At 39.5% G+C, this 27,533-nt stretch overlaps 1 pseudogene; it reads right to left on the bottom strand.

Moving 5' to 3' along the window:
• Positions 1-312: 312 nt before the first annotated feature.
• On the bottom strand, positions 313-27,228 carry LOC136827871 (UDP-glycosyltransferase UGT5-like; annotated as a pseudogene).
• Positions 27,229-27,533: the final 305 nt, after the last annotated feature.

Genomic DNA, 27,533 nt, shown 5'->3' with positions numbered 1-27,533 from the left:
ACACGGCGGACCTTAAACCGAACTTGCAAGGTCATGCGTAATATGTACGGTGGGAATTTAACGATTCAAAGATTCACCTCATAATACGTTAAGAAGTCAAATTCATTCCGCAGCAGATAAACAAACAGACACACAAGCATTAACACAAACACACAAACATGCAGGGACAACAAACACGGCATCTAAACCTATTTCTAAACAGTTACACTGACTGCTCTAAAACCTTTTGGTAGGAAGGAATGCGAGTTTCACTCAGCACTTTTGCCATCCGCGATTTTTGCTCAGTGAAACACAACAGCAGCCCCGACTGTCACGACTTTAAGGTCTACGAAAAAGTATTTCTCGAGAGCTGGATGACTCAGAGATGACAGACGCGGCATCTGCGCCTACTTCATCGGCCTATCGCTCGTTCCGAGCAAACGGGAACGAGACGAGAGATCAATCGGCCTTCATCTTCCCGTAATCAAGTTTGATCCTCTTCAGGATGGTCTGTAGAAGACCGTAGGTCAGCCCTCCCACGAGGCCTACGAAGACGAGGGCGTCCACGAGGAAGAACTCCACCCAGGTGAGGTCCATGGCTGGTGACCGCAGGTGGGGGGCGCCTTTGTGCTTGATGACGTACTCCGTCCAGAAAACGGCTAACTCCTTCGCAGGGGTAGGCTGATCACGCATCAGTCTTGAAGCCGTTCGGACGCTGTCCGTGTATCTGCGGGAGAAAGGGTTTATTTCTGTAGGTGAAGTGAATGAGTCTCCCTTTACCTAGTCTATGTCCTCGGGTAAAACTTGAAAGCACCTCTTTTTTATATAGAAAAAATATTCTTATAGATATTAGTAATTTTATTAGTCCCAATGCTCCGGTGATAGGAGACTATTCGTAAGAATCCGTTGAAAAAAAGGTATTGCTTTCAGAGACGAAACAAATAATTTTACTATCCTCCCGTAACTGACTTAAGCAGTTCAATTGTTATGTTATCCAAAAATATTTTTACATTTAATTACCAAAAGCGGCTGAAAATAATATCTCTATAAGTTAAGTATATCTTAGTTTAACCAGACCACCGAGCTGATTAACAGCTCTCCTAGGGCTGGCCCGAAGGATTAGATTTACTTTTACGTGGCTAAGAACCAATTGGTTACCTAGCAACGGGACCTATAGCTTATTGTGGAATCTGAACCACATTATAGCGAGAAATGAATTTCTATCACCAGAAACAAATTCCTCTTGTTCTTCACTGGCCTGTCGGAGATTCGAACTCGCGACCAACAGAGTGGTAGCTGAGAACGGAACCCGCTCACCCAGCAAAAGAATTCCTTACCCCTACGTTAATCGTGAAAACTTCACTGTTCTGCTCTGTACGTTATTGAAAGCTTATAGCATGTGTATATACTTGGAGCTTATACTATGAAAATATAAGTTTAAAAAATAATTTCTAAAAATTTAATAATCAACTTTCTTGATCTTTTTATTCAAGTCACCTCTGAAAACCTGAAGCATTTTTAGATATCTCTTGATGAAACCAATATATCTGAAGGTAAGATACTAAACTTTTTTCTTAAGCTAAATATAATCAGGGGAAAAATTAAAGAATGTCCTCTTGCCTCTAGACCAATGTTTACTGCTGTGCATTCGTTAACTTTACTATATTCCTTGCGCTGTGAAGAATCAGGAAAAACTTGCAAAGTGTTTGAAAGTTTACCTCTGCAGATAAGAGAATTTACGAGCTGGTATATGTTGACAGTGCAAAAAATAAATTTTTTTTTCCAAAGCCCACATGACTACTTACAGTTCTCCATCAGCAATGCCCGTGCAATATACCAAGATGAAATAATCTTCACTAGTTGTGTTTTCACTGGTCAATTTATTGACTATGGAAGTTAAGATGGGCAGTGTTTCATGTTTTAATATGTCCTGAATTAAAATAATTAATTTTCTGCTAGTTAATTTGATTAGCGCGAATATCACTCGCACAATAAAATTGTAATATGCTTAATCCTCTACGATCTGTGATGATCTAAATATTCTAAACACTGACATTCAAATTATGCATCCATTTAGAATTGTGATAACCTGATAAATATCAAGAATATTACGTTATCAACTTAAATATCTATCATTCGAATTACCGTACTTGAAACAATTTAAACACTGGGAACATTCAGATAAGCCTTTTTTTATCATTTGCAAAACGTGCCACGGCCAGATGAGAGAGAGAGAGAGAGAGAGAGAGAGAGAGAGAGAGAGAGAGAGAGAGAGAGAGAGAGAGAGAGAGAGACACCTTAGCTTACAGACCTTACAGTTCGTTTGGGTTGCCCCAGGTCCCTCAGTGTTAGGCACCTCTGATGTCTACCAGAGAATTGCTAATGCATCTTTCGCTATATTTTGCATCCTCCAATCTTGGATGGTCTGGGATGCAGCTTAGATATTTGTTGAGCTTATTCTTAAACACACCTACGCTCACTCCTGATATGTTCTTCAGATGAGCTGGTAACGCATTGAATAGACGCTGCATTATCGATGCTGGTGCGTGGTGGATTAATTTTTAATTGTTTTCGCCAATATATTATGGTCTACCTTTTCAAAAGCTTTTGCAAAGTCTAGGTAAACCACATCTGTATCTTTTTCGTTTATCATATTTTTATATGAGAGAGAGAGAGAGAGAGAGAGAGAGAGACACTCAAAATATTCAGTGAGAGAGAGAGGACACTAAAAATATTCAGTGAGAGAGAGAGAGAGAGAGAGAGAGAGAGAGAGAGAGAGAGAGAGAGAGAGAGAGAGAGAGAGAGGTAAAACGCAAAGTAACATTTGAATTTACACGATGTAGTCACAGTGATCAGTACAAGGTATCATTTCAAAAATCATCTGACGGTCGTCTGAGTCCTTGAGTTTTCAAAAGGCTATTGTAAAAAAAAAAAAAAAAAAAAAAATATATATATATATATATATATATATATATATATATATATATATATATATATATATATATATATATATATATATATATATCAGCGTATGTGTATGTTTTGTGTACTCACAATTTTGTGCGATTGAATTGGAAGCAGAAATGTTGTTTACTAACAATCTACCGAGTACCTCAAAATAAATTGTGAAAGATAAACATCTTATGCAGACTTCACCAAACATAAAAAATAATACTTATAATAGTAACCCTCCACTGAATAATGCTATTGTAAAATGCATATTCCTAATATTACTTTAGATCTACATAATATTCTTTATTCCTGAATTCTCGAATACTAATATAGCTGTTGCACTGTAAGAAATAATCATTTTAAAATAATTGTGAGTAAAATCGTACTGCTAATCGCACTTGGGTAAGAAAACATTACCTTGATTCAAACCTTTGCCTTGAGGTCTTGAGCTTTCTCATAAAGATTTCTTAAACTATCTTTATCAGCACTTCTTAATATACCTTTATAAGTATTTCCTAATCTACCTTTATATTACTTTTATACGTATTTGTGAGGATGTCTTCGTCAGCATTTTCTAAACCAACTTCAGAAGTATTTCTTAAACTGTCTATACAAATATTGCTTAAGGCACCGTTATAAGTATTTCTCAACATACTTTATAAGTATTTCTCAAACTATATTAGCAATATATCATTCATTCACTTTTAGTAGTGTTTCTTCAACTGTCTATATAAATATTACTTAATGCACCGTTATAAGTATTTATAAACATATTTATAAGTATTCCTCAAACCACCTTAGCAATATATCATTCATTCACTCACATCATTCATTCACTTTTAGAAGTGTTTCTTCAACTGTCTATATACAGTGAATATTACTTAAAGCACCGTTATAAGTATTTCTAAACATATTTATAAGTATTCCTCAAACTACTTTAGCAACATATCATTCATTCACTCACTTATATCATTCATTCACTTTTAGTAGTGTTTCTTCAACTGTCTATATAAATATTACTTAAGGCACCTATAAAAGTATTTCTAAGCATACTTTATAAGTATTTCTCAAACCACTTTAGCAATATATCATTCATTCACTTTTAGAAGTATTTACTCAAGTGTCTATACAAATATTACTTAATGCACCGCTATAAGTATTTCTAAGCATACTTTGTAAGTATTTCTCAAACTACTATAGCAACATATCATTCATTCACTTTTAGAAGAGTTTCTTCAACTGTCTATATAAATATTACTTAAGGCACCGCTATAAGTATTCCTAAGCATACTTTATAAATATTTCTCAAACTACATTAGCAATATATCATCCACTCACTTTTAGGAGTGTTCAACTGCCTATACAAATATTACTTAATACACAGTTATAGGTATTTCTAAACATATTAATAAGTATTTCTCAAGCCACATAAGCAATATATCATTAATTTATTAATTTTTAGTAGTGTTTCTTCAACAACTTCACGAATATTGCTAAACTACCTTTACAAACGCTGACAAGGATTCCTCAAGGGAGTCTTATAGTTTGATAACCAACTTTCATCATTTATAAAACTCTCATTTAAAGTTTCTTAAACAGTAAACCACCTTGTCGATCCATAAGGAACTCCTTTTCCTACGAAGAAAACCGGCGTGAGAAATAAGCCTACAATAATCTCCAACACGTCTCGAAGATCTCATAAAGAAAAAAATATGGGCTTGGCATGCGAACGGAGAAGGTAGGAGCCCCAAAGCCTGTAATTTGCGAAGCCTAGATACCCCCCCAATACCCAAGACCTCTCTCCTTTTGAGCAAGGGCCGAAGAAAATGCCCCTCTGAGGTGCATCTCCTCTACTTTTTTCCTCCTCACCTCGTGTTATTCGACACGTCGTAGATGGCCTCCAGCAGGAGATCCACGCTCAGGTCCTCCCATTCCAGCCACCTGCCGAAGCCCTTGTTGTGGAGGTGGGCCGAGACGCGCTCCTGGTCCCCGAAGATGGGCAGGGCCACGATGGGAGTCACGTGGTAGATGCTCTCCTGAAGACTGAGCAGGCCTCCGTGCGACAGGAACACTTTCACTTTCGGGTGGGCTGTTTTGGTGGTGGTGGGGGGTGGTGGGGGGGCAGCAGCGATGAGGAACCACCATCGTCAACACCATCATCATCATCAGCAGCAGAAGCAGAAAAAGGAGAAGAAGAAGAAGAATGGAAAGTTATTTTTATTCTACATTTTTTTAATTCTTGCGAGATACGACGTCAGCTGGCAGTGGTAATGGGGATAGCATCAGAAGATGAAGAATTGAAAGTTTTGTTTCTTTTCGATTTGTTCATTAGTCAGTTTCTATTATTCCACTCACACACAGACACACACCCACACACCCACTTAATCATACTACAATATAAGGAGAAGAAGAATTAAAAGTTTGTATTTTTTTTGTAATTTAATTCTGAGTTACAATAGGTCGTTCCTTTCGCTGCACACACACTCACAAACACACACACACCCATCTAATCATACTACAATATAAGAAGAATTAAAAGTTTTTATTTTTTTTTTAAATTTAACTCTGAGTTACAACAGGTCTTTCCTTTCGTTGCACACACACTAACACACACAAACACACATACACAAAAAAAAACACACACACACATTCCCTACCATTCTGAACACAATCAAACATCTTACCTTCACTGCACTTCACCATCACACTGATATAAACCATAACCGTCAAACCACAGACCTAAAATCCTACGGATCCAAACACACTCACCGAGAATATCCTGCTGAGGAAGCCACCGCCTTATCAGCACGTTCTCAGAGACGCCGGGCACGGAGCCCTCGTATTTCCAGATGACCCGGCGGGAGAGCTTGGCGAAGGCGCTGACGAAGAGGTCGCGGTAGTGGATCGGCATGGTGTTCCCTTGGGCCATGGACCCCAGGCTTACGTAAACTACTCCGTCGTCGCCTGCGCCTTCTATCCAGGCGGTCAGTTCCTGTGGGAGGAATGGGAGAGGTGGGTGAATTGGGAATTAACATATCTATCTATCTATGTAATCCCCCAGAGTAAAAAAAAAAAAAAGACTGGGTGTAGGTTCTGACCGGTTTCGACTTTATTTCCAAGTCATTAACGAAGGACTGATACACCGTAGTAGAAATCATGATGTATATCGCAAAGGGACGTTACGGACAAACACACAGATCATTAGACACTAAAACTCTGTACCTGACAGTTGTCCAAAGGGGGAGGGAAGAAAAACTCATTAGTGCAAGGGCCCCGGGCTATGTTTACACACAAGATAATCCTTTTTCCATACATATCCACTACCCTCCTTAAAATGTAAACATTCTTTTGGAATTTGTAAAATTTTGAAATTATAGGATCTGGTTTATCCATGTCTTGACTGATATTCATGTTTTATATATATATATATATATATATATATATATATATATATATATATATATATATATATATATATATGAAGATGAAAAAAGGCCTATAAAACCCTGTATGAACATTTCAACCATATACAAGCTTTTATGGGCGTTTTTATTTTCATACACTGTTGTATTACAGTAAAAGACATTCATATATATACATACACACACATATATATATATATATATATATACACACACACAGATATATATATATATATATATATATATATATATATATATATATATTTGTTTGTGTGAGCAAATGCATCCATAACAGACAAACGTAAAACATTACATTAGACTAAAAAAAAAAAAACTCTTTACAGATCAAAAGACGAAAAAACAGAACCAGACGGGCAGGCCACCCTTCCGGCACCCATAAAACCATATAAACACGAAACAGAAATCCTACCTTATTGAGGGGCCTCGGAGACTTGCAATGGATGGCTCCGATCTGCACCTGGGATGGGAGCAACGGCAGAGGAAGGTCGATGCTGTAATGGGAATTGAGGAAGGTCAAGCTGGCGTTCCGCTCCGTCTGCAGGAGAGGTCGAATGTCTGGTAAATGCAGCTCGACCTGTTGGGGAGACGAGATTCGGCGGCAATTAGATCTCGCGTTTCTGTCTGTATGCCACCACGCTGCCGCTGCCGAGCCTTTGACACTCGCGCATGCGCTGGCGAGCGCGCATGCGCGTCTGGTATTCAGGTCTCAGGACATGAGGGTAGAGTGATTAGATTGGATTTAGGCAGTTGGTTTAATAGTTTCTTTCATTTTTTTTTTGTATTTTCTAGGGAATTTATCAGTTCATTTTCTTTGAGCCTTTGACACTCGCGCATGCGCTGACCTGCGCGCATGCGCGTCTGGTATTCAGGTCTCGGGACATAAGGGTAGAATGATTAGATTGGATTTAGGCAGTTGGTTTAATAGTTTCTTTTTGTTTTTTTGTATTTTCTGGGGAATTTATCAGTTCATTTTCTATTCTACTTAAATATTAGCAGGGAGTTCTGCTCAGAGAAAAATTTCTGACTGTAGAAAGGTCTGACCACCTAGAATTCTCTCTCTCTCTCTCTCTCTCTCTCTCTCTCTCTCTCTCTCTCTCTCTCTCTCTCCCGATAATATTAAAGGTCAATTAGGCACAGCAAGAGAGAGGTGTAGGGCGGGGGTGCTATTATACTGCCCTACAGGCATATAACTGTTTTATATATATGAATAATTCTTGGATATATAATAATGCGATTTACAATATAAGTATAACAAGAGGTCAGGCCTGAATGAAACCAAGAACAACAGAGTTTAAAACATTGTAAACAAAACTATATCAGTAAGGTGTACTCGCACCTAAGCTCATATACTGACTGGCCTCACATTTGGCAGATAGAAAATGGACTATTATTAAAACTCGCAGGAAATGCAATATCAATCAGTCACTCTTATCCACCACTTACAACAGTGCCAGGCGACACACAAACACACACACACACACACACACACAAACAAGAGGAATTGGAATATAAAATTCAGGTCAAAGGCCAGGCACTGGGACTAACGATGTCATTCAGCAAAGGTTTCACAGGAGGAGGACTTGGCTGTTGTTAGGAGAGGTTGGAAAGTAAGATGGAAGAAAGAGAATATGAACGGAGGTACAGCAAATGAAAGGCAAGGGGTTGTAGCTAGGGGCCGAAGGGACGCTCCAAAGAACCCAAGTCATGCCTACAGAGCAGAGTGTCAGGTTCACTGACGGCACTGTACCCCCTCCGGGGAAAACGGGAAACTGAGGTTCAATCATACTAACAAACGAAAGTCAGGAACACTGAATCACGCCTGTTCCTCTTGACCTCACCTCCTCCTGGATGGCAGGCACCACCCAGTACCTCCAGGCGAAGGCGTTGAAGAAGTGGAAGAGGACGTTGAAGACCTTATCGTGAATCTTCCAGGGTCTGGGAAACTCCCAGAGCCTGGTCGGGGTATAGGCGGGGTTCAGGACGTTGCCCATGACTGCGCTCTGCTGGTAGTCGTGCCCCACGGTCGAAATGGTGATGAAGGGAAGGTCCTCGGCGAAGGGGTACATGGCCTGTAAACGTCAAAAAAACCAAGTTATAGCATTGGAAGGGAAATTGACAGTAAGAAGCTCTGAAAGGTGCAACGCGATGAAAACCCCACAGTTGCACTTGTCAGAGAGATGAAAAGTCAGATGGAAGAAAGAGAAGGTGAACGGAGGTACAGTAAAATAGGTTTTACGAAGCCAGTCCCGATAAAAGGGAAAAAGTTCTGGCGAGAAAACTCCCGTGTGAAAACTAAGCTGTAAAATCTCATTTGCAGAGGAATGTAACTAACGCTTCTGAGGTCTTGTGTTTTGCATCTTGATGGTGTCAGACATCATTATAATTAATGACAAGGCAATCATTAAAGGAAAAAAAGGGAAGTTTTGCATTGATCATTCATTGATAAAAATAAGCTAATGAATCAATGCAGTAGAAATAAAATCAGGTCATGCAAAAGTGTCGGGTCGATTTGACCTTTCACTCGTTATTTATTTGATTAAAAAAAAAAATTGCGCCGAAGTTTCTTCGGCGAAATCGAGTTTTCTGCACAGCTTATAATCAGGGCCACCGAAAATAGATTTAATTTTCGGTGGTCTCGGTATAATGCTGTGTGAGCCGCGGCCAATGAAACTTTAGCTACGGCCCGGTGGTGGCCCGCCCTACATCGTTGCCAGAAGCACGATTATGGCTAACTTTAACCTTAAATAAAATAAAAAAAATACTGAGGCTAGAGGGCTGCAATTTGGTATGTTTGACGACTGGAGGGCGGATGATCAACTTACCAATTTGCAGCCCTCTAGCCTCAGTAGTTTTTAAGATCTGAGGGTGGACAGAAAAAGTGCGGACGGACAGACAAAGCCGGCGCAATAGTTTTCTTTTACAAAGGTCTTTTAAAAGTCTCAAATAAATAACGAATGAAAGGTTAAGTCGACCTGACACTTTTACATGACCTGATTTTATTTCTACTGCATTGATTCATTACCTTATTTTATCAGTGAATGATCAATGCAAAACTTCCCTTTTTTTCTTTAATGATTGCCTTGTCATTAATTATCATGTCTGACACTACCTGGTCAAGATGCAAAACACAAGATCTCAGAAGCATTAGTTACATTCCTCTGCAAATGAGAGTTCACAGCTTAGTTTTCACATAGGAATTTTCTCGCCAGAACTTTTTTCCCTCTTATCTGGAAATGGTTTCGTAAAACCTTTTCCCTGTATAGTGTCGTCTTATTATGATTTATATTTTCTTAATGAACTTGGATTGGGAAGACTTCTACGTTAAGCTGTAAGGTTAATTACTTGGCAAGATGGGAGGCTATGTACGTGAATTATTATCTGGGACCTCCCGAAACCAGATAATAATTCCCGAAACCCGATAATATTTCAAGTACATAGTCTCCCATCTTGCCAAGTAATTAACCTTACAACTTAACGTGGAAGCCTTCCCAACCCATATTCAGTAAAAAAAATTAAATAAATCATAATAACACGACAATCTGACTGCCTTATTTGTGATTGTAATCATGCATTTAAAAGCGTATGGTCATGATTTGATCTAATTCATGAAATTTAGGCTCTCAGGCAGAGGACAGTGGAGAGAGAGAGAGAGAGAGAGAGAGAGAGAGAGAGAGAGAGAGAGAGAGAGAGTACCAAAGGAAAAGAAGTACGAGGCTCTAAAGGTGGAACTTTTAACGAAAACCCCATAACTGCACCGTAAGTAACAGCTAGAGGCGCTGGACAGCAAAGTTAAAGAAAGGAAGAGGGAAATGGAGGTACAGTAAAATAGCAAAAAGTGGAATCAGCTCGGCGCCGAAGACTCACCTCATTGAAGAGCGCATCCACCATCACCAGATCGAACTCTTTCCTCATGGCGTAGAGATCCATCACCTGGGTGTCGTTGTAGAGGCGTTTGGCCATGGTGGCCAAATCCGCCCGGAAATTGGCCAAGAAGAGCAGGGGTGCTTCCGGACCTCGAAAAAGTTGATCTTGTCCTCGTAGATCGAATTCCTGACGGTCAGTTCGTGGATGTTGGGGTGCGAAGTGGATGGCGGGAATTTGCTCAAAACGACAACCTGTGTCCAAGGGGAATATTAATAGTAAGATTCACCCAAAACAACTCAAAGTTTTTGTCATGTTTCTCAGATTTTCTCAGATTTTTCTGAAGTATGTTGTCTTTAGCCGCGCTAACCTGGTGGCCTCTATCGGCAAGGGCTTCTACGATGGGCAGGATGACTTGCCTGTGGCTCCAGGAGGATACTGGAATTAATACAAGGATCTTGTAGGATTTCTCGAGAGGAGCCAGCTCGCCAGACGACTGGCCACTGAAGATCCATATGAACCCTAACGTGAGAACTAGACTGTTCTTCATCCTGTTTGGGAGATAAGAGATTGGTGAGTACAAGTAATAAAAAATTTGTCAAGAATTTCTGGAAGGTATTACCTTTTGAATACTGCTGATTAAAATCTCTGGTTGACTTTCACTGTTGAATACTCCTGATTAAAACCTCTGGCTGACTTTCACTGTCAAATACTCCTGATTAAAATCTCTGGCTCACTTTTAACCTTTGGATACTGTTGATTAAAATCTCTGGTTGACTTTCACTGTCGAATACTCCTGATTAAAATCACCAGCTGACTTTCACTGTCGAATACTCCTGATTAAAACCTCTGGCTGACTTTTACTGTCGAATACTACTGATTAAAACCTCTGGTTGACTTTCACTGTCGAATACTCCTGATTAAAACCTCTGGCTGACTTTCACTGTCGAATACTCCTGATTAAAGCCTCTGGCTGACTTGCACTGTCGAATACTCCTGATTAAAACCTCTGGCTGACTTTCACTGTCGAATACTCCTGATTAAAACCTCTGGCTGATTTTCACTGTCGAATACTCCTGATTAAAACCTCTGGCTGACTTTCCCTGTCGAATACTCCTGATTAAAACCTCTGGCTGACTTCCACTGTCGAATACTTCTGATTAAAACCTCTGGCTGATTTTCACTGTCGAATACTCCTGATTAAAACCTCTGGCTGACCTTCCCTGCCGAATACTCCTGATTAAAACCTCTGGCTGACTTCCACTGTCGAATACTTCTGATTAAAACCTCTGGCTGACTTCCACTGTCGAATACTCCTGATTAAAACCTCTGGCTGACCTTCCCTGCCGAATACTCCTGATTAAAACCTCTGGCTGACTTCCACTGTCGAATACTTCTGATTAAAACCTCTGGCTGACTTTCACTGTCGAATACTCCTGATTAAAACCTCTGGCTGACTTCCACTGTCGAATACTTCTGATTAAAACCTCTGGCTGACACTGTCGAATACTCTTGAATAAAACCTCTGGCTTAATTTCACTGTCGAATCTGTAGTCAGCATTAAGCTATGAATATTACTCATTAAGATCTCTGGATACAACTTACTTATTAATGGAAGCATTTATTTGGCATTACAGAGGTAAAGATCTCAGGTTGGTAATGACACTTGAATACTGCTATTTAAAACATATATAAAAATCGGTATTACCCATTGAATACTCCTGTTTAAACCATCTGAATCAGCGTTACCGTTTGAATACAATTAACTTTACTTCAACAACGTTCATAAAAAAACTGACTTTGTGCTGACCTGATCGTTACCTGTCGTTGTAACAGGTGTGGTCATTGACCTGATGAAGAAGGGAAAGTCTCTTTGAATCACTACCTGACTTAACTGTGAGCAGACCTTACCTACCTTGAGGTTAATCATAGTAACACAGGCTGCATGAACAGGTATACTGTATTCAAGAAACAAAAACAACAAAGACAGTGATGATAGTATCGGTATTTAAGTCGACGATCTGTATGGAAGTGGTGGCGAAGCTTTAACCGACGCAACGCAACAGGTATTGCATGGTAACCCTGACACCAATATCCACATTTTACTCGGCAACTGAAATCTAAGGACGGGACGAGTTCGATACTTGGCATTCAAGCGACGTTCCAGACACAGCAGTTACGCATGAACCAAACTCCCCCCTAATCCCAAACCCCACCACACACACACACACACACACACACACACACACACACACACTCAAGCCAATCAAATAAAACAAAAACGCTCTCCAGCGCGCGTACATCGATATGCTATTGACGAAGCTTCATATTATGGGTCTAGGTTTTCGGTCATAACCTAAAAGTAGCGTTTGATGTCCTTTTGCAGTTGCCCGTCTTCAATATTTTTGAATGTGGAAGTTTTATTAAAATAAACTTTGCAAAGTTGTAACACTGTTAAATCTAACTAGTAGGCCTACTAGCTACCGGGATGATATGTGTTAACTTTACCCCTCTCTCTCTCGAAGAAGAAGAAGAAGAAGAAGAAGAAGAAGGAAGAAGAAGAAGGATGAGAGAGAGAAAGAGAGAGACGTTATTCATAAACCGTTCATCCTTTTTCACTTTAAATCAAACCAACCACCAGATAATCATCGTTACCTAACGAACTTGTTCCACAAAGATGAGTAATATCTTCAAACAAGGAGTAAACAACAGTCACTGGCTTCATCTGGCGGGAATCGGCTGGTAGGCCTTGACAGAGAAAGCCAGCTAGCTGGACAAGATCAAGTTTTCGAGTGTGTTTTGTGACTAACTACATATGCTTTGGTCGAGTGACGAGCGCAAGTTGGCAGATGGAAAATAAAAAAATAAAAAAAATAATGCACGTTCTCTGTCAATGAAATAAAAATTAAAACGTATAGAATTCTGAAAGCGACTCGAGAGGTCCTAAGCCTACTATGAGGTCAAAAGAATGATGAAATCGACGAGGACTTTGTTACGTCACTGCTTTGCATAATAGCCTCCATTGACCCGGAGGATACCAAACCCTGCAAAACAACTACGAACGCAAACAACAGAGCAATGAGAGAGAATCCAGTGGAAAACAGCAAGAAGTAAACTGATGGATGGAGTGTACAACTTGAGAAGGTTCGAAGTTATTCGGGGTGCTTTAAAACAAATAAAAAGAGTAAAGAATGGCAAGAATATTGAGAAAAATACTCGATGATTAGACCTCAATAAAATACATTGCAGTGAGACTGTTCTCTCTCTCTCTCTCTCTCTCTCTCTCAGTGGTTCGGACACGCACAAACAGTGAAGTATGTTCTTTTGAACAATGAGGAGAGAAAAAAACGCGCTCAACGCCAGATATCTGCTCCATCAAAGATGACAAAAACAAATTTTCGAATCTGGCAAACACGAATAAATAGGACTAGCTTCACGTCCCCGATACTCAGTACAGAGCAGGCGTCTTGAAGTGGCTAAGCCTGAATTTCAGGTGTTAAGACTGGGACATTGAGCGCAGTCATAGGTCTAGGGGCTGTCGTTGTCTTTCCCACATACTCAGTTACAATGCTCTCTGTTACGTCACAGGAAAAACGACGTCGATTTTAATGTTTCTTTAGTACTACCATTTCTCGGGTGGAGCTCTTACAAGGATGGTAGCTATCTCTCCATGGGAATGCGAGGGGAATTTTTCACGTTTAATTTCACCCTTTCTCAGGATATTAGAGCGAGGAAGTTTCGAAATAGTTGTGGGCTAAACAGAGATAACTTATGGAGAAAGTTCTATATTATATATATATATATATATATATATATATATATATATATATATATATATATATATATATATATATATATATATATATGGTCCATAAAAACATCAAAAAGGTTTAATTTATTTATGAGACGTTTCGCACATGTGCTATGTGCATCTTCAATCCGCAAATATAACATAAATATCGTTAAAATTTCCAAAAATTATTTCAAAATAAAGTTAGAAGGAAAATTATTTATAAAAATTAATATAACTTGAAATGTGTACAGTACAAAATGAACCGGTGACTGACACCAACCTACGACTGCAGTTACGCTCGATAAAAGAGAACAGGGAACGTGGTAAGGTAATCACTATGGCTTGTACCACCAACAGTAGAGAAATGCTTTTTAATCACTTCGATTTTACATATGGAGGCATGGTTCTTTATATCAGAAAATTCTGTCTTACTCAGTTTCTGACCCGTTCTAAAACTGCGTCGCATGTGGCTACAATACCTCATTTGTAATAACCCAGGGGCGTCATTTGGTGGGGGCTGGGGCGGTCAACTGCCACCCTCAAGACTCAACTTGCCCCCAAGACCTAAGTTGGCCCCCCCCCAACAAAAGCCTCAACTTGGCCCCCTCACCCCCAGCCCCAAGAAGTAACAGCATGTTTTCTTTTTAAATGTGCAATCATAAATATATAAAATTTCTCTGAAATATTATGTTTCTTGATCTCTGTCTGTCTACTAACTACCAGTGATAATGAGATAAAACATGTAGTAGTGGGAGTATGTAATTTTTGCTGAAATACCTTGCTCATGTGGCTTCAAAAACACATAAAATAGCTCAAAAAAAAAAACTCAGCTGATTAGGCTCGCTTCGCTGGCCAGACCTCTCTTTGCCCCCCCCCCCCTCCCACAACAAAAATCTGAAATGACGCCCCTGTAATAACCTACGGCAAGATTCAGCATAGATTCCGGGGCATCCAGGCCACTTGAATTGGTAACTAATGTCAGATCTCATGAAGGTCTGCAATTTGTCCTTGTAGCGAAAGAATGCGCCAATCTTGAGTGGACTGATTGGAATTAATTGACTTTTAAGGCAACCAAACTCTTGTTCAATCATTTGTTTAAGTTTGGTTGAAAACTTGTTGCCCGAAATAAGCGGGCAACTCGTGACAGGAAGAGGGAAAATGGATTCATTTCCTTGTAACTAAAGCGAACAAAGTACGTTATAGTTAGAGACAGGTATTTTAAAGATGGTCTGAAATACGTATGAGCAAGTAAGAAAAAAAATTATTTAATCAAGTAGAGTATCCCTCATTAAATAATATAAACCATAAGAGACATTTTTATATCTCAAGAATTCTCATATTTTTCTTTTCTGCACAAGAATATTAGCGACAAGTAGCAAAGTTTAAGAACTGACCTTGGTCTTTCTGTGACATCTAACAAGACTTAAGTCACGTCTAAATCACCTACGGATATAATTATCACGTCTGTCTCCCCAACTGTGGCACCTGGCCGTTCTCTCTCTCTCTCTCAACGTCTCTCTCTCTCTCTCTCTCTCTCTCTCTCTCTCTCTCTCTCCGGCTAAACATGCTTTTTAGCGTTGCTGGAACAAATTCAAATTCCACATAATCTGTGGCGATCATCAACGTCGCTGTAAATGAACTGTTAGTCTAGTACACAAAAGGGAGGGAACGTACACTTTCTGTCTCTCGATATTTGCGTGATGTAACGAACCAATCGTGGTACTGTCTTTCCCAATTCCGCCAGTAGCAATGTCTTTTTTTTTTTTCTCCCTTATTTTCTCCTTCTTTTATGAATATGGTATCAAGTCCCGGTCATGCTCGGCTTGATTTTCAACGGAACCACAACAGTAAACATTTACAACTTAATCGCCGCGCTACAGTTTCCGATTTTTGTAGACCGTTTGTGTCCAAGATCACGTGACTTTCAAAATCTTAGACTCATGTGTAATACACGTAGTACTAAAAGTTGCTTGGAGATATTGGCTCGAGAGAGAGAGAGAGAGAGAGAGAGAGAGAGAGAGAGAGAGAGAGAGCAGACTAATTTGAAATGCAACGTTTTCCTAATTATTGCAATCGTCATTATCGCAAGCAATTTTGTCAATTCACGTGCCAAATTAACTCGCTGTTACCCAAATTTTCAGTTTTTAAACGAACAATGGTGGAAACTGTGACAAGGTCAAGAGTGACACTCGAACTAAAAAAAAAAAAATAAATAAATAATAAAAAAAGGAAAAGTTAGACTACTGAATATATAAATCTATGATTTAAAAGCTGTCATATATTCGGAAAGTGTCTGTTGTAAAAGTACCAACAACTTTCGTCAGAGACAATGTAGGCTATATATGCCATTTGGTGGTTGGACTATAAAAAAAAAAAGACTTTTAGAGTATTTGAGGCTGGACAGGAAAGCTGTCGAATTCCTAGAGCAAAACTAGAGTGCAGTAAGTGTCCCAATTACGATTAGATAGCAAAGAGTTTTAAAAGTCCTACTTCTTGCCAGAGAAAAGCAACGCTTACCAAGTTAACTTATGCATAAAGTACAGTGAGGGTGTGTGTTTGCTTATAAGTAGATAACAAAGGTACAAGTTTTAGGGGATGAAACTGGAAGTATGCAAGGGTCAAGTAATACTACACTTACTAAAGTGACCAAACCACTTCAAGTACTGACACAATAACATACAAAGGAGCGAGGCAGTCAAAATTTTTTATGAGACAAACAGGACTGGTCTTACGATGAGGCAGTGACTGAAAAGTTTATTTTAAAGTTAAAGTTCAACTTTACACACACACGCATGTGCATACATACATACATACATAAATGTGTGGTGTGTGTGTGTGTGTGTGTGTGTAATGAAGCGATAATTCTCCAAAACGAGCAAATAATGACAGCACAACACACCCTCCTCCTCCTCGCCCCTCCAACAAGAATGGCGGTTATTCATTTCACTGCAAAGCGAAGACCTTCACGCAACTCGTGAGAAAGTACGCGAATTACGCCCAACAAAAAGTAAAGAGTTTTCTGTATGCAAAAATCATCACAATGCTAATTTCTCTCTCGAGTCTCACAATGGACTGTGCTATTGTTATCAGTACACCGCTGGGAACTGCCTTCGGGTTGCAAGAAGTCCCAAAAATGGAAAATAAATTCACAATGGGTACTTGATGTTTATTCTTTAACCTCAAGGGGAGGTTATATAGTGTGTTATGAAACAATATTTAAAAAAAAAAAAGTCTTCATAATCGCAGGCCAAAAAGATAAGGAAAGTAGAGACAAAACAACTAACATCTTAGTAACACCCGTTCGAAAAGGAAAGGTGGAGGAGGAGAAGTTGAGTCTAAGATCAACAAACAAAACCTCATCGCGGTGAAGGGCTATGAACTTCTATGGATGGCTAACGGTGCTGTTGTGAGATTACCCAACAGCTAAGACAGGCTCTCGGGTAGAATGTTAAGTACTGACCCACAGACAAACTTGCTTTTCCTGGTGCTAAGAATGCGTACGACTGCCCCGTTCATACGTTATGTTACCCTAACGTAGCGTAACTTGAAGGTAGCTAGGCCTAGTCGTTTCCTTTCGGTTTCAACTGCTGCTATCACAAATAATTAAGAAAATAGATCTGGTGAATGGATGTCGTAAGTACGGTATGCTCACGACAGCGGCCTTAAGAAATAATTAGGGATACGTGCGGACATACGAGAGAGAGAGAGAGAGAGAGAGAGAGAGAGAGAGAGAGAGAGAGAGAGAGCGTTTACTAGCACCTTCCGGCAGTTTTGTTTTTAAACCGGTTGTTGGCGGAATATGTCTATAAGGAATGGGGACAACGAGAAAACGAACGTGGTCTGAACTTTGTACGGGTATCGTGGAATACTGATCTATTACATAATTACAAGCAGGACTACGAGACAATATTCTGAAGATAAAAAGACAAAGAAATTTTGGCTCTTTTTTATTTTGGCCAAATCCTGGAAGGGCAAAACACGCTAAAGCTTACAAGACCGATGAAATTTATGAGAAATGAAAGATTTTGGGGATTTATTGGTTTCTGAGGTCATGAGAACTTTCCATCCTGAATATGTCACCCTTGGAAAAGGACCAGGGAAAGATCTGTTTGACACATAACCTCATAGCGAAGCACATTTGACAGAGTAGGATTATTTGGTAAAAATTTGACAGAGTAGGACTATTTGGCAGACACCTTCATAGCAAAGCACATTTGACAGAGTAGGACTATTTGGCAGACGACACCATAGCTAAGCGCATCTATCAGAGTGGGACTATTTGATAGATACCCTCAAAACAAAGCACATTTGACAGATAGATACCGTCATGGCAAAGGGTATTTGACCGAATAAGACTATTTGGCACAGCAAGGCACATTGGCAAAGTGCGCTGGCTTGAAAAGAGCCACGAAAGTACAGTACTTAGCGTAAAGCACCAGCGGTTCGTGCTGAATAACGAAAGAAAACGTAAGCGTTTTACTGTGCAGCCTTTGACCTCCTGATGATCCTATCTTTCAGAGGAACCACAACCTATATTTTGAAGGACACTGTTGCTCCTGGGGTAACATTCTCTCTCTCTCTCTCTCTCTCTCTCTCTCTCTCTCTCTCTCTCTCTCTCTCTCTCTCTCATTACTACGTCCCTCACGACCACTACATGATATTTTAGACCTAAGCCCCTTAAGCCTGGCTACAAAAACTGCAATAACGTATGTTGAGTGATAAATTGGTAAACGTAGATTTATATACTTACAAGAAGATAAAGGAAAGCTGCTATAAGCGCATTACATCCTTGAAAATCAAAATAAACCACGTGGAAAAGAGAAAAACACCAGCGCAATCAAGTTAAGCTAAAAGTTTTTCAAATATAAAACCCACGAGGCTTGAGTCATAAAATCACAGGAAGAGCAAGCGGGTAAACCCGGACCAGAATCTCGTGTCATTTTGCGGTCCGGCGCGAAACCACGTGCTGTACTTCTCCATATCAATGGCTACTTCCGAAATTCTTTCTGTAGCTTTCCAGAAGAGTTCCAGGGCTATCTTGTACCAGCTGGGAGGTAGTCAAAGGTACTTATTTATATTTTGCAGATACGTACCTCACCTGTGCATTTTAAAGTTTATGAAAAATAGATAGGAAGTGTTTTGATGTGCATGATTTATTTTCATGTTTCTTTTTGTAAATTTTTTGTACATAAATTACATATATGGCATATGTATTTGTTTGTAAAATGTACTTGATATGATTTTTAAATAAAAGATAAAAAAAAAGAAGTCATGGCAGGAGATATTCATTTTAAACCAAGATTTTCAAGAGAGACTGAATGGATTCAATTTCTGTGAGTCTAAATATTTTACACTTGCCCGCTCTCCAGATTGAGAGAAAAAATCTTATCGCAGATAGGGTTAAAACTGAAATGAAAGTAAAATATTAACTGAAGATCAATAAATCCCTTGTGGTGTTTAAATCTAGTAGGTTTACAAAAACAGTGTATACGCATATGTAGGCCTATTTATGTGCAAAAGTGGTCATTTGCTTGTAATGCTCATACTTGGCTATTTTATATTGTTATTTAAGAATGGGTATAAAGACCACTTCTAAAGGCAAATTCCATTTCTTTAATATTTTTTTATATGATGTCTGACACGAAGGACAAATTGGTAGACCTACTAAGTTTCAACAACTGGACCGATTGGCTGATCTTCACCTAAAATTTTATTTGTTAAACCATTACATATATATATATATATATATATATATATATATATATATATATATATATATATATATATATATATATATATATCATATATCAGAAAGATGCAGTATAGGACCATATATCCCCTTGCAAAAGTGTACCTAGAAAATAGCTATGGATCAATCGCAATAATCACCATACTAAATTGGAATCCAATACCGAAGTTACGTAATATGAATTGGTGGGACAGACTGAAGCTAAGGCTTGCGTGAAATCATTAATATTATCAGTCAGGAAGAATCTCCATCTCCCTGACATCATACTTGAGGAAGGTATCACTATCAAATATTATCTGCATTGACGATGCACCTGAAATAATTCAAACAAGAAAGCAATAAATTTATGAGGGACATGCAACTGTCAGAGTGGAAATACTGAAAAATGTGGCAAGATTGCATCCTACAGAACAAAACTGACCACAGTGGGTATCACACAACTAAAATAGGTAAAGAACAACCAACAGCTATCTGAGGACACTTGAGCATGAAAGATTTCTCGGATATAATCAGAGCGGTTGTAAACAATGTATCACCATAAGAGGTACCTGAGATAGTGATCACTGTCAACTATAAAGGAACAGAGACAAGAGATGAACCCAGTACTGATAAAGAAAGATTGTTTTTCAAAGACTGGGAGGTATGCAGGAAGAGAGGGCAGGACATTAAACAGTACAGAGAGTTGAGTGATTGTGTATCAAGATTCTCTCTCAGTAAAGGTGCGTTTCCAGTGAAGCGGCGGCTCAGACGACTGTAGCTGCGCTTTCAGTGTTGGTCAGTTATTCTCTTGATCGAACTCAGTGCTGTTGTGTTTCCTGCTGATTCTGACGGTTGTATGGAGTGTCCGTTTGACCATCTTAAGGTGTGTTTCCAGTGAAGCTGCGACTCAAATGACTGTAGCCACGCGAATACAGCAGCCTATTCGATTTTCAGTATATATATATATATATGACATCAACAATGAGACTGATGAAACAGAGCGACCAAAGAAAGTCGTGGTACTGAAAACCGAACAGGCTGCTGTAATCAAGCGGCTACAGTCGTTTGAGTCTTCACTGAAAAACACCTCAAGATGGTCAAACGGACACTCCATACAGCCGTCAGAACCAATACGAAACACAACAGCACTGAGTTCGATCAAGAGAATAACTGACAAACTGAAGACTGAATTCAATATAATCAAGAGAAGAGCTAACCCTCTGTTGCTACAAAATATACAAGAGGTCAAAGAGACGACATTCACTTGGGCACCATCTCACACTGGGATACAAAAGACTGAGAGCAGATGAACCAGGAAGAATGCCGCCATCACTCGGCATGCTGAAAGAATTGGTGGGAATGAAAACAATATAGATGACTTTTCGAGGAACGGGAGACTCAAGTAGAACCAAACATCAGTCAAGAAGTATTTTGATGTAACAGATGATAAACCTCCAGATACGATATAAGTGGATTGGAGAGCAGAGCAGGACAAACATCAAAGCAGAACAAGGATGCACAGTACAGAGTCGATTCCCTGAGAGGTTTTACCAGCAATCAGACCAGCTAAAATAAGTTGCAAGGTATGTAGAAGGTTAAGGAAACCATACTGAATCCTTACAAGCCACAGGAAGACAATCTGAATGAAGCCGACACCCAAATGTACTGAAAAGATTACTGAGGTGGCATTTAGAACTCGCACATTCGAGATAGTGGAAACAAGTAATTGTATATCATAAATTGTGTAGCAGCTTATCACTTTACTGGCACTCTGAGAGATATCTTTAGCATGTGGAATGGCTATATGTTTCATATCAAAATTGTTCAGGAATATGTCTCCCTAAATTCAAGTTAAAGTAAATCACTACAATACAAATACGCAGCATCTCTAAATGCTAAGTAATTTGTGCAATCGTTTGAACAGCACCTTAGCAGTGTATTAAACCTGAGGAAAGACTATACAAAAATGAACTCTGTAAGGCTCTTCTAAATACGGAGAACGGCTGAATGTTAAATTTTCAACTTTCGGGACTCGAATCTATAGAGTTTCTCGTGGAAAAACTAGTTTTTAAAAATATAATACCCTCTCATCCCCGTCACAATACAGGGCGACAATGTCAGACAGTTCTGAAGGCATATCATCCACGACAGAACACTCCAATCACTGATCATCTTTAGCTAAGAACAGAACTCTCCAATCACTGATCATCTTTAGCTAAGAAACAGAGTCGATTTCCACCCATCCATCAACGCACCCAATGAAAGACGTTCACACTTCCTCTCTGCCCTTGAAATTTTCCCTTCGCGACCCCTTGCAAGCCGCGTAGTTCCGACGCAATCCTGACTTTCAAAAGCCCTTGCCACACTCTCCAAGATGGCGGCCCAAACCGAAGGGTCGGGATAGGAAAGAGTTGATGATCCGTCGGCAAGTTCTTGATACCGGGAATTCTGCTCGCCAAGTATTTCCTCTGGGGCTCGCAAGGACAAATCTATTATGGGCGTCCTAAGGGTACGGGGGATGCTGAAAAGGGTCCGTATGGGGGAATGCACGTGAATAGAATCATCTGCATTAAATGAATTGACTGGTTTTGTTCATATGCATAGACATTTTAAATATATGTGTGTGTGTATACATACATGCATACATAAAGGCAATGGAAGGAAAGCTTTTTACTGACGTTATTATTGCTTATGGCAAGCATTTGTATGCATATATATAGACATACATATATATATACATACATATATATATATATATATACAAATGCTTGCCATAAGCAATAAAAACGTCAATAAACAGCTTTTCTTCCATTGTCTTTATTTTCTCTAAGCTCAAAATGAATGATGGAAATCAAATGCAGTACTTTCCTGTTGAGCAGGAAACCACAGGTCACTGGGCAAATTTAAAAAGACAAAAGAAAATATATCGCCAAAGGCCAACTACATACGACAACGTATGACTGAGAGACGGATCATTCTAGCATTGTATACTAATGTGACCACTATTTGAAGAGAAATGATGTTTCCAAGTTTAAAATATCTGAGGCTGTTAATTACTGGACTAACGTATTTTCAAAGCTGTAATTAATAAGAAACTTAAGAATTACGAGAAGCCAGCAACAGGAATCTTCCCCTGAAGCTCAGAATTGCAGAAAGTTCAGTCAGCTCTCAGACAGAGCCCAGACCCCTCATCAATGTAGAGCTTCTACTATAGAAGCAGAGAAGTGAGTGAAGAGCCAATCTCAAGGCTTATAAATGAGGCGACAATGTGTCTTAACTCAGACAGAATGAAAAACCACTCTGCAGAGAGAGAGAGAGAGAGAGGGAGAAGGACCATTTAGGAAACGAATAAAAGAAAAAAACAGCAGATGCAGTGCCATCAACTGAAATGGCTAGACTGGTCACATACAGTGAAGACTCTTGGAGACAGAAGCCAAACTGTACAGAAGAATCTGAGTTAGCGAGATCCTCATACCAGGAATGATTCAAGATTTGAGAAACTTCGAGCGGAATGTGAAAAGATTTAGTAGATTCTACAGATTCCACAACAGAATGACAGCACGCAAGGCAAGACAAGGCAGGAGATTACAAAGGTGCCACTGATGACCTAGGCAATCTGTGACACACAGACAGCAATTGAGAGATATAAAGATTTTATACTAACAACTTATCAACTTGACTGCAGACATAAGTGAGAATTATACCAACCACTTATGAAAAACGTTAAGAAATAAGAACTTGAGAGAAAAACCATTCGCCTACCAGTCACCCGCCTTCCCGCCCCAACCTTCGACCTTCCCTATTCCAGGGGAACCAGTGGCTTCCAGCCAAAGGCACCGAGAGGCGTATAGAAGAGAGTGAGAGTGAAAGGCGCCGTGGAAAGGCTTCTACCTCGTGGAGAGAGAGGAATGCAAGGGTCCCCCCCCCCGCCCCGCGCAGTATCTTTTGCTGAGTGTTTGAATGAGAGAGGGGCTGGGAAGGAATGCCAATGTATGTGATTCAGATAGTTAGATGGATGGACAGACAGACTGAGATTACAAACCAGGGACATGAGGAAAAGGTACAGAGAGAGAGAGAGAGAGAGAGAGAGAGAGAGAGAGAGAGAGAGAGAGAGAGAGAGAGAGAGTATCGAGACAGTAATCAACAAAAGATAATAAAAGAGAAATAGAATAGAGAGAGAGAGAGAGAGAGAGAGAGAGAGAGAGAGAGAGAGAGAGACAGTAATCAACAAAAGATATTAAAAGAGAAATAGAATACAGAGAGAGAGAGAGAGAGAGAGAGAGAGAGAGAGAGAGAGAGAGAGAGAGAGAGAGAGAGAGAGAGACAGAGAATCAACAAAAAAAGATAATAAAGAGAAATAGAATACAAAGAGAGAGAGAGAGAGAGAGAGAGAGAGAGAGAGAGAGAGAGAGAGAGAGAGAGAGAGAGAGAACAAAGATAATCAACAGTAATCAACAAAAGATAATAAAAGAGAAATAGAATAGAGAGAGAGAGAGAGAGAGACAGTAATCAACAAAAGATAATAAAAGAGAAATAGAGAGAGAGAGAGAGAGAGAAGAGAGAGAGAGAGAGAATCGAGACAGTAATCAACAAAAGATAATAAAAGAGAAATAGAATAGAAAGAGAAAGATAGAAAAGAGAGAGAGAGAGAGAGAGAGAGAGAGAGAGAGAGAGAGAGAGAGAGAGAGAGAGAGAGAGAGAGAGAGAGAGAGAGAGAGAGAGAATCACGACAGTAATCAACAAAAGATAATAAAAGAGAAATAGAATACAAAGAGAGAGAGAGAGAGAGAGAGAGAGAGAGAGAGAGAGAGAGAGAGAGAGAGAGAGAGAGAATCACTGTACCAATTGGCATCAATCAGGAAAACATTAAAAGACATCGCTTCATTCATTAACAAATGAAATTACCGATCCTAACAGGCAAATACCACGACCACTCTCACTTCTGTCATTCATTCCTCAGGTTCTACACACGTTCTCATATTTCCCCCCCAAAACTTGACGGGGCGCTGGGAATCTGATCGCTTGTCCACAACGAGGTTTGCTTGTGATTTACCTGTCAAAATGTACACATAATATATATATATATATATATATATATATATATATATATATATATATATATATATATATATATATATGAATACATATATTATATATTATATATAATAATTTCCTACCAATGTCTGACCTAATTTTCTCTCTCTCTCTCTCTCTCTCTCTCTCTCTCAAAACATGCTGCTCTTTGCAAAAGAATGCTTGTTATTCTTAAGTAATAATTGTTCGACGTTCAGATTCAATTAAAAAAATGAAACGACAATATCTTAATTTCTTAATTAATCAGAAGTGTTGGATTTTCGGTATTGTGAAAAATATTGCCTTTTTTGCACATTTCTAGGCCTCCCTCCCCTCCCCTCCCCTTTCCCAAAACTTCCCTGTATCAGCCCTTGCACCAACCTAATATCCTCCATTCCCTCCACATGACCAAACCACCTCAAAAGTACTGACCTACTTTTCAAGTAGTCTAATCTCTTTACTGCTCCGCTTTCGTATTTCTACATTTCTTACTTTTTATTCCTTTTCCACAAATAGTTCATCTCAGTAGCTCCGGCGTTTTTCCTATCACTCGTTTCCAACATGCACACTTCACTTCCCTAGAGGAGAGTTGGTTAAACAACAAATTTTATATGTTCTCCTTGGCATTATCACACTCACTGATACAAGAATAAGACACAATTTACGCACTCAACACTTTTTCTTTTTGTTTCAGAACAGATCAAACGACGAGAACAACTTTCAGAAGTAGCAGTTATATTAGATACATGTTCTCAACTGCAAGACACGAATGGGTTTACCAGTACTAGAAAAAAAGAAACAAAATAACGCTAATTGCGAACAAAGTGGCAAGAGACTTGCACCGTAATCGCTATGAAATCCCCTCTCTGAAACTGAAGTGCAAATATCCAATGCAGGAATCTCCGCCTTTGCAATTTCAAAATGACCGGACTTAAAATCGGGTGCACACAGATGTCTTATTTGTTTATCAGTTTGTTAATTTCCTTCTTTTTTATTAGGTGATCTCTTTCTGTTACCCATTACCTTCCGTTACTTTTCTCTAGTGCCCTAGGAGAGCTGTTAATCAGCTCAGTGGTCTGGTAAAACTAAGGTATACTTAACTTATCTAGTGAACAACATATTCTTTGGAAGCTTGAATTTCAAGCCAATGGCCCCTTTGGTGTGCTGGTTCCATACGAATAGGGTCATCTTCTGAATAATAATAATAATAATAATAATAATAATAATAATAATAATAATAATAATAATAATAATAATAATAATAAACCCTTGATTCACATATCTGGAGTAAAGGTGTTGGCTACAGAAAGTGATAAAAACGGCTTGAAACGAAATTAAAAGATTCACCGTTGCACGAATGTTGAGCCACTATTCGCAAAATAAATAAAGAAAAAATTAAAACAATGTCGCAGACCTTGCATCATAACTTCCGACCGGTTATGCGAGCAAAATTCATGATCAATTTGCATCAGACAATTACACAATAAATAACGAGTTTTGCATGCTTAAGCATTCCCCCTTGTTGATCTGGTTGCATTGCAAATTTTTCTTCTTAAAGTCTAGAGATAGATTAATTAAACGAGAAGTCAGAAGATCAAAGAAAAAGGCATGAACCTTCACCCCAGATTTCGTTATGTTTTGCATGCAGAAACGACCGCGTTCAAATGTTTGTGTTATGCGCAAATCCGATTTCCTTTGGTAGTTTCCTTGTCGTCTTTTACAACCTCGTCCAAAACTTCTTCGCTCACTTTTGTTTGGTTTGAAATCAAATAAATCAAAGCTGTTTTCGGTTAATCTCAACCAGCGGTAACTACCTTATAACGCTGGTATTTTGCAGACAGGTACAAGACTGCCTAGGTTCCAGATGCGAGTCAGAAATCTGTTTCTGTGAAACACGTGGTCATGTGTCCATTTGTTTCATATATGTACAGTATATAGTGTGTGCATATATATACATACTATATACATACGCAGATATATATATATGCATACAGTATATAAAATCACGAAAACAACTCTGTTTTTGTATAGCAAAGGAACGCGTGTTAGATTCTCCACAGAAACTCAGTGGATGTGCCTGTCTGCGCGAAAGCGATTTACAAAGATTCGTCACCAAGGGAAAAATGGATCCTACCTCTGTCTGAACAAGCCACCACTAATGGGGAACACAATCAGTCCCATCGGAGCGACGAAAATCACCGCCAAAACAAAATCGAAGCGGGCGGAAAAGAACTTGACAGCTTATTATTATCCTTATGTCGTAGACATTACCTCTCGGGTAATTTATCCTCGTCAATCCAAAAAGGCGGGGAGGGGGCGTTTTCGAGAGCTCTCAGAAGCAACAGCAGCAGAAGGGTCTGTCTTAGACGACGACGACGACTGCGACACCGCCCTCGGGAGCGCCAGGAGTCCACACCGGAACCCACGACTCCAGCAACGTTTGTGCAGGGAAGATCCCATCGTTCCAGACCTATCTTCTGAGGAACCTCCCCTCCTCGCCACAACGCCCCCTTCTCTCTCTCTCTCTCTCTCTCTCTCTCTCTCTCTCTCTCTCTCTCTCCCCTACTCCCAGAGGCTCCTTCGGGGGTGTCCTTGGCGCCTTACGCGTGATCGAAGGAGTTTTTAGCCTCATCTGCTATTCTTCCCGTGGCCCCTGTAGAAAGATGGAATTCCTTCGGGTAGGTTGAACGAGCGGAAAGGGAAG

The sequence above is a fragment of the Macrobrachium rosenbergii genome, chromosome 3, assembly GCF_040412425.1.
Source record: "Macrobrachium rosenbergii isolate ZJJX-2024 chromosome 3, ASM4041242v1, whole genome shotgun sequence".
Lineage (NCBI taxonomy): Eukaryota > Metazoa > Arthropoda > Malacostraca > Decapoda > Palaemonidae > Macrobrachium > Macrobrachium rosenbergii.
The sequence above is the reverse complement of the archived record's forward strand: the minus strand, read 5'-3'. Positions and strand labels throughout refer to the sequence as shown.